We start from the raw sequence: 16,854 nt of genomic DNA on the forward strand, positions 1-16,854 counted from the left end.
ATCTCTTGGCCCAACTCAGCTGCTCCCAAGTACCAGGAAAATCTGTTGTGTGGCCTTTGTGTTGTCCCTCAACCCAGCAATTCAAATTGCTGGAATATTGGCTTAGCTAGCTGTAAAACCTAGCAACAACATTGATCTAATGTTGCTACCTCAGCTCCCCAACTCCCGGACAAGCAATCACATCTTTGCTTGCCTCAATCTCCCTCTGCGTGTTTCTTGGCTGCCCAGAAATATGCACTCCTTTCTTCTGCGTTGGCTGCTGGTGTATGTCACTGCCCTGGAACTCCTAAAATCTCTTGCTGAATAGCCTCCCTAGGGCGGGCACGGATGGTCCCCCGAAGTAGAGGTTGAATCTCCCGCTTGAGAGACTCGTGGCTAAACAGTTGGTAGACTTGCTAAACAGCAAAGTGTACAGATGAGTGTTTGTTTGCAAATGTCAAAGATGAAAAACAAAATGAGAGTTGATCCCTCCTTATAGCTCCTTGGGCCTCCTTAGCCTCATGTGGGCCCCTCCATCCACCCATTCGATTTTCCCTCCAAGCATATCGAATGGCTAATTCGAACTCCCATGTGGGTGGCCCCCACATTCCACTAGTTGCTAAATAAAGTGGAATTGGCCCCTTACTCCCTAAGTCGAAAGTGTGGGGTCCTCTTCCTTAGTCAAAAATGTGCAAAATTGGGTGGCAACACCCTATTACTAATGTTTTTGAGAAGGGACATGACATCATGTTCTTTTACTTAATATTTTGGGCATTCTAACATGAACAAAGGGGTGACCAATCTTGACTATAAACTTGTTCTCTCACCTTACCAAGGGGTTTAGTCTTTAGCCCTAGTTCAATGGGACCTCCTCGAAAGCCTTAGGGTTATAGGAGGGGCACTACTTGGGAAACTTGGATTGAAGTAGTGTGTCCATAACCATTTCATACTTAACACCTTTTATCACTCCCTTGACTCCACATCCATCCTTCAGGTTTCCTCTCATTGGTTCATTGGGTTTTGGCAACCTCATATCCACATCATTGAGTCAAGGCCATAAAACTTTGTTATGGAGGTTGATGTAGCTAAAAGAAAGATAAAAGCATAACATGGCCACAACAAAGAGAAAGAAAGATAAAATGCAAAAGATGGTCAAAACAATAATTAGCGCATAGCAACAGGCTAGCATGAGCTCTACCCCCCTCATTATCCATCACCCGGATCCTGAGCACTAGATGCTCCATTATATAATAAAAGAGCCCTTCCATGTCCCAACTTTGATAAGTGAGAAACCGACTCATCCTTAAGGGGTAAATAAATGCTACATTATTATAAGCAAGCTTGGACACTTAAGCCATGCTCCTTATCAAAGTATTATCAAAAAGAAGTAAAAGGCGCAACAGATGAGTGGAAAAAGAAGGCCAAGGAAAGGTGTAACTCATGCCTCCACAATCTCCATGCATCTATATAGTCAAGATGATGGCCCTCCATCAGTTGGTCCCATGGCCATGGCACCAAGCCATGAAGCCTTTCCCCTCCATTGCCACTACTACCATAAACACCTATGAATCGAACGGTTGATCTTGGACATGTCACCTCTCCTTAGGGGCTAAAAGCACCTAATACGATTGAATATTTAACCACCCCTAACAAATGTAGGGAACATTTTTATGGGACTTGGTCTAGTTGTATATTTGAAGGTGATCCTAATTAGAAGTCTTACTATGCCCTTAACAATTAAGTATGGTCCACTATGATGCATCTATGTTCATTGTCTCTAATGAATGGCTACTTTCGCATGAGTTTGAGATGGTTTTGTGGTCCTTCATATATCAGCAAAGGCCTCGAGGGCATACATTTCATGCTTGTACTCCACATGGTGCCCAAGTCGTACTACAATTCTAGAGAGCAGTGACCTTGCAGATGCAGTGTCGCCCCTCCATAGCAGAGCGTTGGACACTTTGATGATTCCAGCAATTGATTGACACCTGAGAGCATCCCCAAATGCAAAAACGTTGACCTCACTTTGCTTAATGTTGGAGATTGTTGATGATGTACCAATGGACCCAACATGCCCCCAAGATGGCATAGACATTGTTTGATGGGTATTACCTGATCCGGAGTCCAAATCATGATGGCAATCCTCATGATGACTATGAAGGGTTTGTACCACCTCATGTAGCTCTAACACTTGAGAAAGATTGCACCATGTTGTCTTGATGGCCCCATTGGAGATATGCAAGGCACCCAGAGCTAGATTTTGACATATGGAGACATTTTGAGGCTTCATTTGAGGGCTTCCCTTGGATCACTCAGATGATTATGATGGTTGGAGATGCATCTTATCCATTCCTTGCATTTTTGGAGCTTTATTTTTCTTAAGAGGGCATGACATCGTGATTGAGAGGAGTTTAGACCCACTTGTGTGGGATTTTAGTGGCTTATTTTGTTGCATTGAACTATTGTGTTGGCTTGTAACCAATTTTCTTCATTTACACTCAAAATTGAACTTGTCATAGGGATTTTAAACAAATTAAGGAGAGTGATTGACCTACTATAAATAGAGGATCACTTAATTCTTATTCCTCACCATCACTCATGGATTTCGGCCTCCTTTAGAGAGCTTGACTTAGCCTAGCATAACTTGCTACTTGTGGAGATGTGATCTTTTTTGGGTTATTGCAATTGAAGATTGATTTTTGTCTTGGAGATGTCTTTTTGGGATTGAAAGAAGGCTATTTCATGGAAGAATTGTAAGTTTAATATCAGATTTTATTTGTTTTTCATATGATTAATTAACGCTATGGTGTTTCTTATTCCATGTCTAAATGCATATTATTTATGGAAAATCTTGGTTGATTATTGCATGTTAAATTTATCTTCCTTGAAATCCATAAGGGACCTCCTAGAGAGCTTCCCCTATTTAATTTCTCCCCTCACAAAGAGGATAGCAAGGGTTTATCAAGTGAAAACTAGGGTTTCCCCCCTTAGTCCAGCATTAATTCACATTCTCTAAAATTTAGCCCTAAAAACTCCATCAACCAAGTAGGAATAAGCACTCGGAATTCTTGTATTGGTCAAAACTTATAAAAACCTCAAAATTTTCCCCGTTCCTCATCTTCTAATTCCTTCAAGGCAAGTCACTAGGGCTATTTTATAGGGCCGGATTCAATTACGGTTTTCTTGGATTGACATTAGAGCTTAATTGGCTTGGATTTTACCTTGTTGGTCCTTGTCACTCAAAATCTAGCATTTTACTTGGTTCAATTGCCCTAGAAGGGATGACATCATCTTCACTAAGTAATTTGTGCCATACAAAACCCTAACATAGATAGGGCTTCAACTTAGGACTTAATTTGAGGATTTTCCTTCTCCTTTGTTGATTACATCATTTGCAAAGCCTTTCCTTGGTTCTTGTATGCCTAGATATTCCTATATTGATCTATATCTTGAAACCCTAGGTCACATGTGCCTCTTTTAGGGCTTGGTATGTGATACGTTGCTCCTATGCAAAAAGAATGTGTCTTTGTCCATTGAAGAGTATCTTTACCTAGTCTATATTTACATCACCTTGAGCCATATAACACAAATTGAAATTACCCTTTAGGTGATCACTAGTAAGCCTCCCTTGTGAAATTTCACTAAAGCGCGGGACGAAGATTGTTGAGGTGACAATGGCAATCTCCCTCATTGTTGCAACAAGGTCTAGCCTTTGCCTTGTGAGGCCTCTCACAAGGCCTGCGAGATTTTGGGACAACAGGAACATCTTTTTTTATCGTCGGCTCAATACTATGATACAATCAACTAACTTTGCAATACAACCAAAATTCAATATTCAATTGAATCCTCACTACCTAGACCTCCTATCCTAGTGCAAATGACAAAGGAAGTTACACATTTTATTGATTTCAGAAAACAAAAAGCAAACAATCAGAGCATAAATTTTTTCTGTTACTATCGAAATTCCATAAAACATGAAATGAAGGCTGAAGGTCAACAACATATCCATCAAACTAGATATACGCATTAACTTGGCAATCAATATTCCAAACATAATTCATGGCTCTAATTATTTGCATCTGAACTATTAAACATCATTGATTAAAATGCTCCACTTGCTATACAGCTAAAAGCAAAAGCTATGAGACACAAACTGGAGATATAATGCAATCCAGGTGTTTTTAATTAGTTTTTTATCATTTTCTTTATGAGCAGTGATAGCTTGTCAGCACAATTGCTAATGAGTGAGTTGGAAAGTTGAAACTGAGGGAAGTGGCAAAGGTGAATCAAACTGGATTAGTAGTAGCTGTCTAGCCACTGAAAAATGATAAGTAGGTCAGTAACAGCATACTAATTCCAGGCCTATTAGAAAGAAATCCTAAGAGTTCACAGCTATTTCTGCCTTTAAAGCATCTATGCAGTGGGAAGCAATCCTTGCAGGTAGATTCCTCCAACCAAGATCAACTGAAAGAAATAGAGAAAACATGCCTATAAAACTCATTAAATCCAAAACTTACTAGTATCTACATAGATTGTTGTGAAACTAACTAAAAGTTTACAAACACACACACACACAGATATATAGATAGATAGATGGATGGATGGATAGATTCTCAAGAGGAGAATACAAATAAAATCCTATATAATTTATGGGAACAAAGCAATGCATATGGAAAAGAAGAGCAGTGCAAATGCTTCATCACACGTAAAATGGCCATGTGTTGCCAAAGTATACTTCCAGAAACTTTCTTGTGACTCTTTAATATCAGCAAGCAAGGGCCTCCATATTTTGGCAATCCTCAAAACTCAACAAATGGACTGCTCACCATAATTGGAAATTTCTCCTGGGTTAGAATCTTAAGACATCACTCTAATTTACTGCCATACCACCAGAAGATAAAGAACATCTAGGTAAAGAATGAGGCAAACTAATAAAGCATCAACCTTCTATATTCACTATAAATAGAACATATTTAAACAAAAATAAACCATGCATGATGTGATCAATGATAAGCACACAGACTGAAGATGGATATATAATCTGAAAGATTTATTTTCAGCAGCAAATCTAAAAAAACCATACTGATATAATTTACCTCAATGTGATGAAAGGTTTTCTAGTGAGTATTCGATGAATATATGCCTCATTCAGGCTCTGGCATAATTGCTCTTCAACACCCACTGTTACCTCAATCCCTGAACTTCTCAGCATTGCCACACCTTTGCCTGCTACAATTGGATTTGGATCAACCATACCCACAACCACACGTTCTACTCTTGCCTGAATGAGAGCTTGAGTACATGGAGGAGTTCTTCCATAGTGATTGCATGGCTCTAGGCTCACATAAGCAGTGGCTCCTTCAGCCTTTGCCCCTGCTTCCCGTAGTGCAAAGACCTGTGACATCCCAAAAGCATAGCAAATCAAGAAACTACATCTGATTCCTAGAGAAATGAATAATAGGGCTTTCATAAATTTAAATAAAAAATCTGTTTGACCACGTTGCAATTCTTTTAGAAGGGCTTTGATTCTCAACTTTAAGAGAAGTTTAGAGTATCTAGGTAGAAACGGACAAAAAAGGCTAGAATTTCATCAGAGATTGGAAAACGAAGCATACCCCATTTGTGCTACCTTATTCAGACATTTAACAAGCAGCTAGACGTATGCTTGGAAAGAATGGATCTTAAATAAGTTGGGGAGGAATTAAAGGTTTCAAAATCAACTTTTCGATATCCACAGGGGTTCTATCTTACACAGATTCTCGGCAAGAATCTCTTTCAAAGCTGCTTATGACTTTAATAATAATAATGGAAGCCTCGGAGCAACTTCAACATAGTACTATTACAACTCCTCTTTATCTATGGAGTTTGATTTCCATTGGTGGTATGCATTAAATTATTGGCAACAGTTAGTCGTTGCACAACTTTTTGATGTTTGAACTTCGACTCCTTCCTGTTGTGCAAAAATAAGTTGGCAAAGAAGGGTAAACCTTAAGGGTTTTCCTCTGCTTAAAGGAGTGGTTCTTTTCCCTGATTGGATGAATCATGAGCTCTTCATGTGCGAGAAAGAGTGACAGAAATAATATGACAACTTCCACTGCACAAGAAGAAAAAGATTGCAGAAGAAAAGATGTGCCAACTGAATATATATATATATCATCACAAAGGCAACAAAGGCAAGGATCTATCTGTCCAGAAATCACTCTGGAGCCAAGTACACAAAAATTATGCAAATGAACCTTCGTATTAAAACAGGAAAACTACAAACTACATTCCCATGAAATCATATCAAGAAGACTTGGTTACAAAACTTAGAGACAAACGTATTGAGCTCTAGTCCTTCCTTAGGAAGCATATATAGGATGGAGATAGTTCCTTTCTACAACACGTTTTAATCTTCTTGCTTCTTTTTGTTAATGATGTGATTCTCTTGGCCTCCTCACCTGATGGGTTACAGAGACATATTGGTGCCCTACCCATATTTTGTAAGGTTATGATCTTCAAAATGTTGAAGCATGCTCTCTCTAACTACCACTTCCACTTCCAAGGGGAAGAGGTAGAAATCACCGTTACTACAAAAATCTAGTAGTCCTAGTGCAAACCCCCACTAGGCAAATCTAGACCTTATGGCAACAAGAGATTGGCCACCACTGTCACCTTGGTGGCCTTTTCCAACTGTTTAGTGGTGAATTAAATCCCACAAGGGAGGCTTCCCTATATAGATCACCTAAAGGATATTCAACAAGAATGGTTTAAGCTGAAGTGAGGTTCAAATGATTGGGATAAGGTACTAGTGGAGCCTAGAAGGCCAAGATAAGGTTCAAGTACTCTTTCCTTAGACCTCTTAAACAGATTAGCAATCTGTGATAAGTTAGGGTTTGAAAGATATTCAATGATGTTGCATACAATGACATATAACACCTAGAAGAAATAATCTTTCAAGGATAGATCAATAAAGGAACAAGGCTATCAATTAGGCATAGGCAAGTGAGCTTTTATGGTTGTAACATGCATAAAACAGCAATAAAATAGATGATGGCAGCCATACTTACACAGTTTTACCATGCAATTAATCCTAGATTTTTCCTTTTTCAAATTATTAAAAGCAATCCCTTTTAAGAGGGAAATAACATATCAAGCAAAATTACTATTTAGCACAACTTCAAGAAAAACCCTAACCCTAGATACCAATAAATTACAGAAGAGATAGAAAATAAGTATAGAGAAAAGGTTGATCAACACCTACTGGACTAGTACCTTGATCTAAATGGGAAACAGAGTCTTTTAGGGCAGTTTCTATGAAGATGGCCTTGATGAAGAGGATGAGGAACAAGAGTCTCTTCTTACAAACCCTAGTGACTAAGTTGCAGGAAACGTGGAACCCCCCCACATACCAGCGGTGTTTTGGTACGAAACCCCCAAAATGTGCCTAAAGCATGTTTCAGCTAAGCTAAATTTTTTGAAAAGCATCTCAGCCTAGCTTTTCTTCATCCTTTCTAGCATGAGACACAGTGTCTACGCCAGCTTGGGGGCATGTTGGGTAAAATTTTTGAAAGGCATCACAGCCTAGATTTTCTTCGTCCTTTCTAGGCTGACATTCTTCGTCCTTTATCCTTCTTAATCCCTGCTTCCTAGCAAAATGCTATCAGTTCTTTGGAGGTGTATTCTCCACCATTGTTGGACCTTAGAGTCTTGATCTTTCTCTTGATCAAATTCTCCACTTCATTCTTGAATTCCTGAAACTTCTCAAATACCTCATCTTTCTTCTTGAGGAGATATAACCAAGTTTTCCTTGAGAAATCATCAACGAAGGTTGCATAATACTATGTCCACCAAGAGATTTTACTGCCATAGGTCCACAAACATCTGAATGTATGAGATCTAATACTTCCTTAGATCTGGTATCACTTCTTGAAAATGGTTTCTTTACATTCTTGCCTAGAGCATATCCCTTACAGGTCCTTTCATGTTCTTCCTTCAATTCGGGGATGTCATTGACCATTTGACTTAGAGATGGAAAAAGCTTATAATGAAGGAGTATGTACCTTCCACGTCGTTATTTGGAAGGACTCACATCCAAGTGGACTAGGGATTGAGATAGAGGTGTAAAAAGTCTATATAATGTCCCCTCACGAATCCCAATCACCCTAGCATTGTCAATACTAGAGCCCTTACCCCAAACCAAAACCTTGCCATCAACAAAAGCAATTCTATCACCCTTATCCTCTAGACAAGAAATAGAAAGTAAATTTTTCTTCAAACCTAGAACATATAGAATATTGTTGAGGTGAATACTTCCACTAGACTTGAGCTCCAACGAAGTAGATCCAATTCCTTTCATTGGATAGCTCTTCTTGTCTCCAAGTTCGATTGAGTGAGAGGAGTTTCCTTTTGACAAAGTCTGAAGTTGACTACATTCTCCCGTCATATGTCTGGAGGCACCACTGTCAATAACCCATACATTCTCGTCCTTGAAAGTGTCGGATAAAGAGGAGAACAAGCTTTCATCTATTACTTTCTTGGCTAGCTTGGAGATGATCTTTAATATGTAACCCTTGATGGATGTAGCGAGATTCCCAAGAGTCTTGAAACCCTTCTTCAAAACCTTTGTCATAGTGCAACTAGGATGTGACCTCCAATCTCCTTCTTGCACCTTAGCTCTGATACCATGTTGGAAAATCAAGAGACTTAGATATTATATTGATTTTCCTTAACTTGATAATTACTTGTGATATATGTTGGCCTTTTATTACGTTATTAATTCTTGTTCATCAAGAAATTACCAAAAAAAATAAAGATCACAACAAGACAAGGGACACAAGATATAGGCTCCAAGCCAGGGCAAAACCCCTCCAAGGGGAAAACCTAGAAAGAATGCTTCTCTTCTTATAGAATCTTCTTACAATGAAACTTCCAAGACCTAAATACCAAAGTCCGTGATCCTCCCAAGCACCAAGTCAGACCCCAGCAAAGTCTTCTTCAAGACAACTTCCAAACTTTGACCTACTGCGACTTCGTCCAGGATTTGCGGCCCTACAATTGCACCTCAAAAAGTCGGCCCTGCAATTTCAACCTCCTGCAACTGGCAGCAACAAAACCCTAAATTCGCACATGTGCAGAGAGATAGATGATCCCAAGACACTTCAACTTCTTTTCTTCGTCCTTTCTAGCTTTTTTTCTCCTTCGCTATTGCAAAACGAACTCGTGTTGGATGAGTGTGACAAATGAGGTCATGCTCCTTGTATTTATAGTCTTTCTTGAGGGTCAAATTACCCTCCTTTGGGCCGACTTGGTATTGGGATACAAAATGGATTTTTCTTGATAAAATAAATATCTTTCTTTATTAAAATGAGTCCAAATGGGACTATGACACATGACCAATATTATTCTTTATCCTAGAAAGACCTAGAAAACCTAAAGCATGAAGAACATGCTTTTGACTCAAACTTTAGTATGAAACCCATACTCCCAAAATAAAATATAAGCTCTTTTTCTTTCTTTTTCTTTCATTATAAAGAATATACAATGTCATGATTACTATTAGATCATTATGAAGACCAAACCTAGTTACAATTTTCAACACTCCCTCTTAACTAGGGAGGTATTCATAATCCTATTACATGGTACAAGGAATCTCAATCTTGAAGCATTCTCATAAGAAGAGTCAAATTGATAAGCCATCTTTGTCAAGCATCTTTATCATAACCAACACTGTTATTGAAGGCCTTAACTAGACAAGCTCATCCTTATTTGAGAGCATTATGTTGGGAGGCTTTTGCGTGAGCTGCCACACTACCTCTAAGGCACATACTCCATCCAGATGTTCGTCGGGTATGTCCTTTTAGGACTATTCTTATCTTGGATTTCCAATCCTGAATCCGCAAAGAATATTGGTCCTCTTCAACTACTCTTATCTTGGATGCTCTACCTCATCCTCAAAGAGTATTGGTCAACAACTTCTTTTTACTAGATTCTACAATCCATAAGAAGTTCCAATCTAAGATGCTTATCCAATCCTTCGGACGTCATTCTTTCTTTATGGCCTTCACTAAGACTTACAGTTGTTAGTCCTAGCCTAGTGCCTGACCCATAAAGGTAAGAACTATCCAACATCATTCCCTCTCAATTATGGAAGAGATGTCCACCAAACCAAACTTGTCTTTCAAATACTCAAGATTCTTGTTTGGTAACGCTTTTGCCAGAATATCTACTACCTGTCCATCAGTAGGTATATAGTGCAGCTCCACGACTCGATCTTGTACCAGGCTTCTGATGTAGTGGTACTTATTATTTATATGCTTCATCCTAGCATGAAACACCGGGTCTTTTGTCAATCTAATACAACTTTCATAATCACAATGTCTATGCGTCCTAAACAAATCTGATAATAACTTCCTAATCCAAACAACTTCTCGACAGACTTCACTAGCAGCAACGTACTCAGCTTCAGCACTACTCAAAGCAGTTGTATCCTTCTTTCTGCTCATCCATGAGACCATGGAAGATCCTAGGCTGAAGAATCCACCTGTTGTGCTTCTTCCATTTGTCTCACTACCACCCCAATCTAAATCTATATATCACATGAGTTGGATTTCATTACCAGTATACCAAAGGCAGTGATGTATGGTTCCATGCAAATATCTTAGGATATGCTTGGCTGCAATCCAATGATCATGTTTTGGATCCATCTGAAACTAATTGAGAACATTTACTGCAAAACAAATGTTTGGTCTTGTATTTACCAAATACATCAAGGACCCAATCAATTGTTTGTAGCAAGTAGGATCCACCGGACTAGACTCTAAACTCCTTAACTTCTTTATATTGGTAACCATAGGAGTCATCATAGGCTTGCTATCCATCATGCCAAACTTTTGACGAATTGTGATCACATATTTACCTTGACCAAGATCTATCTCACATGGCTTCTGCCAAACTTCTAGTCCCAAGTAATAATGCATAATCCCAAGATCCTGTTAGAAAATCAGAAAGGCAGAAAAAATTCTTATACTTGATAATTACTAGTGATGTTCTTGACTTCTTATTAGGTTTCTTTATATCTTCTTTCTTTTAGTTCATTAAGCAATTACCAAAGCAATAGCACATAAACAATGGACACCGGATGTAGGCTCACAGCCAGGACAAAACCCCTCTCTAGGGGAAAACCCAGTCAGTAATTCTTCCTTCAATAATTTTCCGGAGATATTCCAAGACTCTTTACCTTGACACAAATTATCTTGGACACCAAGTCAGCCTTCTTCCTTACTTGCATATAATCCTTCTTGACCTAGCAACAATGGCAACGCTTTCTTCAACCCAGCAACTTCGACCTTGCCTTAGAGACTTCGATCTTCACTGAAAGATTTCGATCTTCACTTAGAACCTTTGATCTTGGCCCAATATAGCTTCTTAAGGTGGTAACTTCCAACACCAGCAACTACGACCTATACTAGTAGCAGCATCACACAGCAATTGGCTATAGCATCAACAAGAGAACTTCGATTTTCCAAACTAGGGCGCAAGAGAGAGAGATAGTTGCACCAAAGGTTCGATTTTCCCTTTTTCCTTCTCCTAGACCAAACTCGCACTTCCTTCTCCTACTCCTCCTACTTTGCACTTCTTCCAGCTTCAAGAGATATCGAACTTGCTTGTCAGTGACAGTGCTTCAAATGGAATTCGAATAGCTTCATTTATAGCCCTTTGGTGAGGTTGAATAGCTTCCTTGGAGGCCGAGTTGGTGTGGAGACAACAAAATTCATATTTGACTCAATACTTAACCTTTTTACATGATTCAAAAGCCCAAGAAGGGTCTCTTTAAAAGTACAATGACTCTATTGACTCAGAATAAATCCTAGAAGTCCTCAATGGGGACTTTGACCTAAAACATGATGACCCAAGCATGAAACCCATGCTTTAATAAGTCATAATAATAATAATAAGTATTTTCTTTATTCTTTTGACAAGTACATTACAAGATGACTCAAATACATTTAATGAAGACCGAACCTAGTTACATTTTCCAACACTCCCTCTTAACTAGGGAGGTATTCATCATATACAAGTACAAGGAAGATCTCAACTATATGAACCATGAAGAACTTTAGGCATCGCAATGCCATGGACTAGATTCCTGATCAGGACAATCTATCCATTGGTCTCTCAATTTAGGCACCGCAATGCCACGGACTAGATTCCTGACCAGGGCAATCTATCCGGGTGGGACTAAGATGGACTCAAGTTTTCAGCCTCTCTAGGTACCATCAGGCTTACTTGCTAACCATCAACCCAGGGACCTAGGTGCATATCCATGGTCAGAGCTCTATGACCCACACCACCCTCCCTACTTTGGGACCTAGACATCAACACAAAGTGTCGGCCAGATGTCCTCCCAGGCAATGCTTCACTCACAAAGCCTCAACACTCCTTGATCAAGGATAACCAATCTCTCCCAATCAAACTGATTGGTAACCAGCATGCGATCAAAACCTTTGAGAGATTCACCTGTACAAACACAACCCCAACCAATAATATACTTTCACATGTACATAATCAAATACAAACCTTTGGGGTCTTCCAAACAACTTGATGTTGCTTCTCAACTTTCATAGTAGGACTATCAACCAAATATTTGACAGAAGATTCCTCAATTACACATTTTCCTTTCCTACTTCTCATGCAGCAAATATGCTTCAAAATTCATTCTCCAATCAAAACTATGCTATGCCCTCCCACTCAACTAGGGAGCATCTTTTTATCCAAACTCCCTCTTAATCTCAGGGAGATCAACTTCTTTTCCTCGACATCGGATAATCTTTTGTGGCTTCCAATCATTTCATCAGAGTTAATCATCATTCACATCATGCTTATCACATCAACGAACATCTTCACCATATTGAAGATAGTGTACTTGCACAACTTAGATAGCAAGCACAACCAAATCTATAGAAGCATGAAGTTAGCCATGTCAAAATTACAGAAGCATTTCAACTTTATATATATCATATACCCAAACTTAATTATAAAAAGGAGACACATACTCTTCAAAATCTTGCTAGGGACTTTGTCATAAACCCTAGACTACTTCATAACAACTTTCATCACATCTAGGGTTTCAATGTTTCTTTCAAAGCTATGACATACCTTATTACAACATATAGCAAACCCTAGAAACAATTCAAACAAATATAGGTCTGCAAGGCATCTAACAACTTTCAGAATTCATATGTTAGACTTTCCACTAGGGTTTCATACGAATCCTAGATTTCATAGAAGAGAATTAAATCAATCAAAACCAATCACAGCGTAGTCATTAACATGACCAGCTTCCCCTAGGGTTAGTTGCAAACCCTATATTTTCCAATCAAACATCAATCACAACTAAAACTCGGATATTAACAATCTTATACAAATCTCAAATTATCACATTGTTAACATATATCAAAGATTTTCATTTCTACTAAGGTTTAACTTCAAAACCCTAGAATTTCACTATCATTCTAGAAAGACAAACTTTGACTAGGGTTTAGTTCCAAACCCTCGAATTCATGACCACCGACAAACAGGTCAACTCGTACATATAGGACTTCATCATCATGCATAGGCGTTTCATATCATGTGTTAGTCAAACCCAACTTCACAAATATCAATAAAAGTTAGACATATAACAAATTTGATTAGACTAGGGTTTGATCAGACAAACACACACATACTAAGGAAATCAATTCTAAGACATTATAAGGGTCTTGCTTACACATTCCACCAAACCCTAATGAGTTAGGGTTTCAATATAGGAACATAGAAAACCCAAGATTACCAATATTCCAAAGGTTTGGGATTTTAGACTTTATCATTCAACCCTAACAAGTTAGGTTTTCCTGATCATACCAAAATCCTAAACATGACATCATCAATAAAACTTCAAATAGCATTTCTCAATATCCCTAAGTAGTTTAGGGTTTCAGACATTCACATTAGCATACCCTTAGGTTAGGGTTTTCTAGAGAACCTGTCTAGGGTTCTATAAAATTAGTTAAGAATAGGAGTTGGGTAGATTTATCAAGTGATGAATGTCCCAAAATAAGAATTAATATGATTCAATATGGCTAGTCACAACAATGTTAGTAATAGATTGTCAAATGAATAAACATTTATTATAAAGAAACCAGTGTTTTAAAGCATACCTTTGTTCCTTGACAAACCTAGTCTTGGGAGGTCCTCTTTCATACTTCTTGAGAATATAGCAAATGTTTTTCTAATCAAGACAATAGAGGGAGAATGGTGATTAGTATTTAATATAATCAAAACTAAATGAGTACATGAAACCAAAAACTGAAAGGAAATGAGATACTTATCTTTGGGAGTTGTTGGGGGCTCCCTCCAAAGCTTGAGGGATACCTATAAACTTATAAAACAAAAGAAAAAGTCTTTTCCAAAAACATGTTAAAACCTATAAATTCTAAACATCAAAAATACAAAATAGAATATCTAAGACTAAAAGCAAAGGACTTAATAGTGTAAATCCCTTATATCAGATTCTTTGGGTTTGACTTTCTTTGGGTCTCCTTCTTCAGCAATGTTAGCATGATCTCTATCTCTCTTCTTATTCTTTGGATTGTCGGGACAATCACTCCTGTAGTGACCCTTCTTATGACATTGATAGCATTCTACCTTGGACATGTCTACTTTCTTCTTTGGTCCTTTCGATTTTTTTCCTTTGTGTTTAGTGTAGGCATTTGATACTCCTTCAAGATTGGCAACTAGAGAGATCCTCAATTCTTCTTGACTGCAAGCAGTCCATAGTTCTTCAAAAGTGGGAGCTTCCTTCCAATTGTTAAGTCCTGCAGCAAATGCACCCCAAGGAGGTGGCAATCCTAATAGAGCAGTGATCACGAGTTCTTTGTCTGGAACAATTTCATCAATGGCCAATAGATCATCTCTAATTCTTGCTATCTTCACAAAGAAGAAGGCTACTGTATATTCTTTAGTCATCTTTGCGGTCCCTAGTTCATTCTTCAAGCTTGTCACTAATATTCTTAATAGTGAGAAACTTTGACAAGGCTTCATACATCTCCTAAGTATGATTGATGTTGGCTATAAATGGGACAAGATTGTCCTTTATTCCTTCTACCATTAGAGTCATGGCCACCAATTCCAATCCTATCAATTTTACTTTGTCAACATTACTGGAATCATCTATAGGCTTCTTTCCTTTTTCTTTGACCAAGTCTAGTACCTTGTTCTTTTCAAGGATGAGATAAATCCTCTTCTTCCAAGACCTGTAGTTTGAGGCTCCTTCAAGTTTGTTCTCTCCCTTGATTGTGTTAGACATCTTCCTTGAATATAGTGGACTTCTTCCCTGAAATAACCCTTTTGAATGGTTCCTTGATCAAGTGCTTGAGACTTTCTTTTTCTTCTTTCTTCACCAAAGCTCTGATACCATGTTAGAAAATTAGAAAGGCAGAAAGATTTTCTTATACTTGATAATTACTTGTGATGTTCTTGACTTCTTATTAGGTTTCTTTTATATCTTCTTTCTTTTAATTCATAAAGCAATTACCAAAGCAATAGCACATAAACAATGGACACCAAATGTAGCCTCACAGTCAGGGGAAAACCCAGTCAGTAATTCTTCCTTCAATAGTTTTCCAGAGATATTCCAAGACTCTTGACCTTGACACAAATTATCCTCCACACCAAGTCAGCCTTCTACCTTACTTGCATATGATCCTTCTTACCCTAGCAGCAGCAGTAGCAGTGGCAGCACTTTCTTCGACCCAACAACTTCGACCTTGCCTTAGAGAATTCGATCTTCACTTAGAACCTTCGATCTTGGCCCAATACAGTTTCTTAAGGTGGCAGCTTCCAACACCAACAACTTCGACCTATACTAGTAGCAACATCAGACAGCAACTGGCTACAGCATCAACAAGAGAACTTCAATCTTCCAAACTAGGGCACGAGAGAGAGAGATAGTTGCACCAAAGGTTCGATTTTCCCTTTTTCCTTCTCCTAGACCAAACTCGCACTTCCTTCTCCTCCTCCTTCTACTTCGCACTTCTTCCGGCTCCAAGAGATGTCAAACTTGCTTGTGAGTGAGAGTGCTTCAAACGGAATTCGAATAGCTTCATTTATAGCCCTTTGGTGAGGTTGAAAAGCTTCCTTTGAGCCCGACTTCATCATCTTAAGGCCAACTTGGTGTGGAGACAACAAAATTCATATTTGACTCAATACTTAACCTTTTTACATGATTCAAAAGCCCAAGAAGAGTCTCTTTAGAAGTACAATGACTCTATTTACTCAAAATAATAAATCCTAGAAGACCTCAATGGGGACTTTGACCTAAAACATGATGACCCAAGCAGGAAACCCATGCTTTAATAAGTCATAATAATAATAATAATAATTCTTTTCTTTATTCTTTTGACAAGTACATTACAAGATGACTCAAATACACTTAATGAAGACCTAACCTAGTTACATTTTCCAACAGATTCTTCATATCAAACTTGGTTGTTAACTGCTTCTTGCATTCCTGAATTCGATGCTCTACACCAGTAATGAGTAGATCATCCACATACAAGAGTATGATGATTGGTTCACCCTAGACTGCCCTAATGTATAGATTAGGTTATGTCGTACTGTTGGTATAACCAAGTCTCAATAGGTATGCATCCATTCTTGCATACCAAGCTCTAAGTAATTGCTTTAAGCCATATAGAGCCTTCTTCAACCTGCAGACATGAGACTCCCTCTAATTTATTTCAAATCCTTTAAGTTTTTCAATGTAGACCTCTTCATCAATAGTCCCATTCACAAAAGTTGTCTTAACATCCATTTAATGGATGTTCCATCCTATTGACCACTTTGTGTCAACGACCC

The 16,854-nt window shown here is 38.4% G+C and overlaps 1 pseudogene across 1 annotated transcript in view; it reads right to left on the reverse strand.

Moving 5' to 3' along the window:
• Positions 1–5,047: 5,047 nt before the first annotated feature.
• LOC149203915 (uncharacterized) overlaps positions 5,048–16,854 on the reverse strand; it is a 33,220-nt pseudogene continuing 21,413 nt past the window's right edge. Inside the window, exon 2 of the transcript XR_016253708.1 lies at positions 5,048–5,374. The product of XR_016253708.1 is annotated as an uncharacterized LOC149203915 (transcript). The remainder of the gene's footprint in view (positions 5,375–16,854) is intronic.

Source organism: Pinus tabuliformis, chromosome 2_1 (genome assembly GCF_031772625.1).
Source record: "Pinus tabuliformis cultivar Carrire ecotype Pingquan chromosome 2_1, CPIR1, whole genome shotgun sequence".
Taxonomy (NCBI): domain Eukaryota; kingdom Viridiplantae; phylum Streptophyta; class Pinopsida; order Pinales; family Pinaceae; genus Pinus; species Pinus tabuliformis.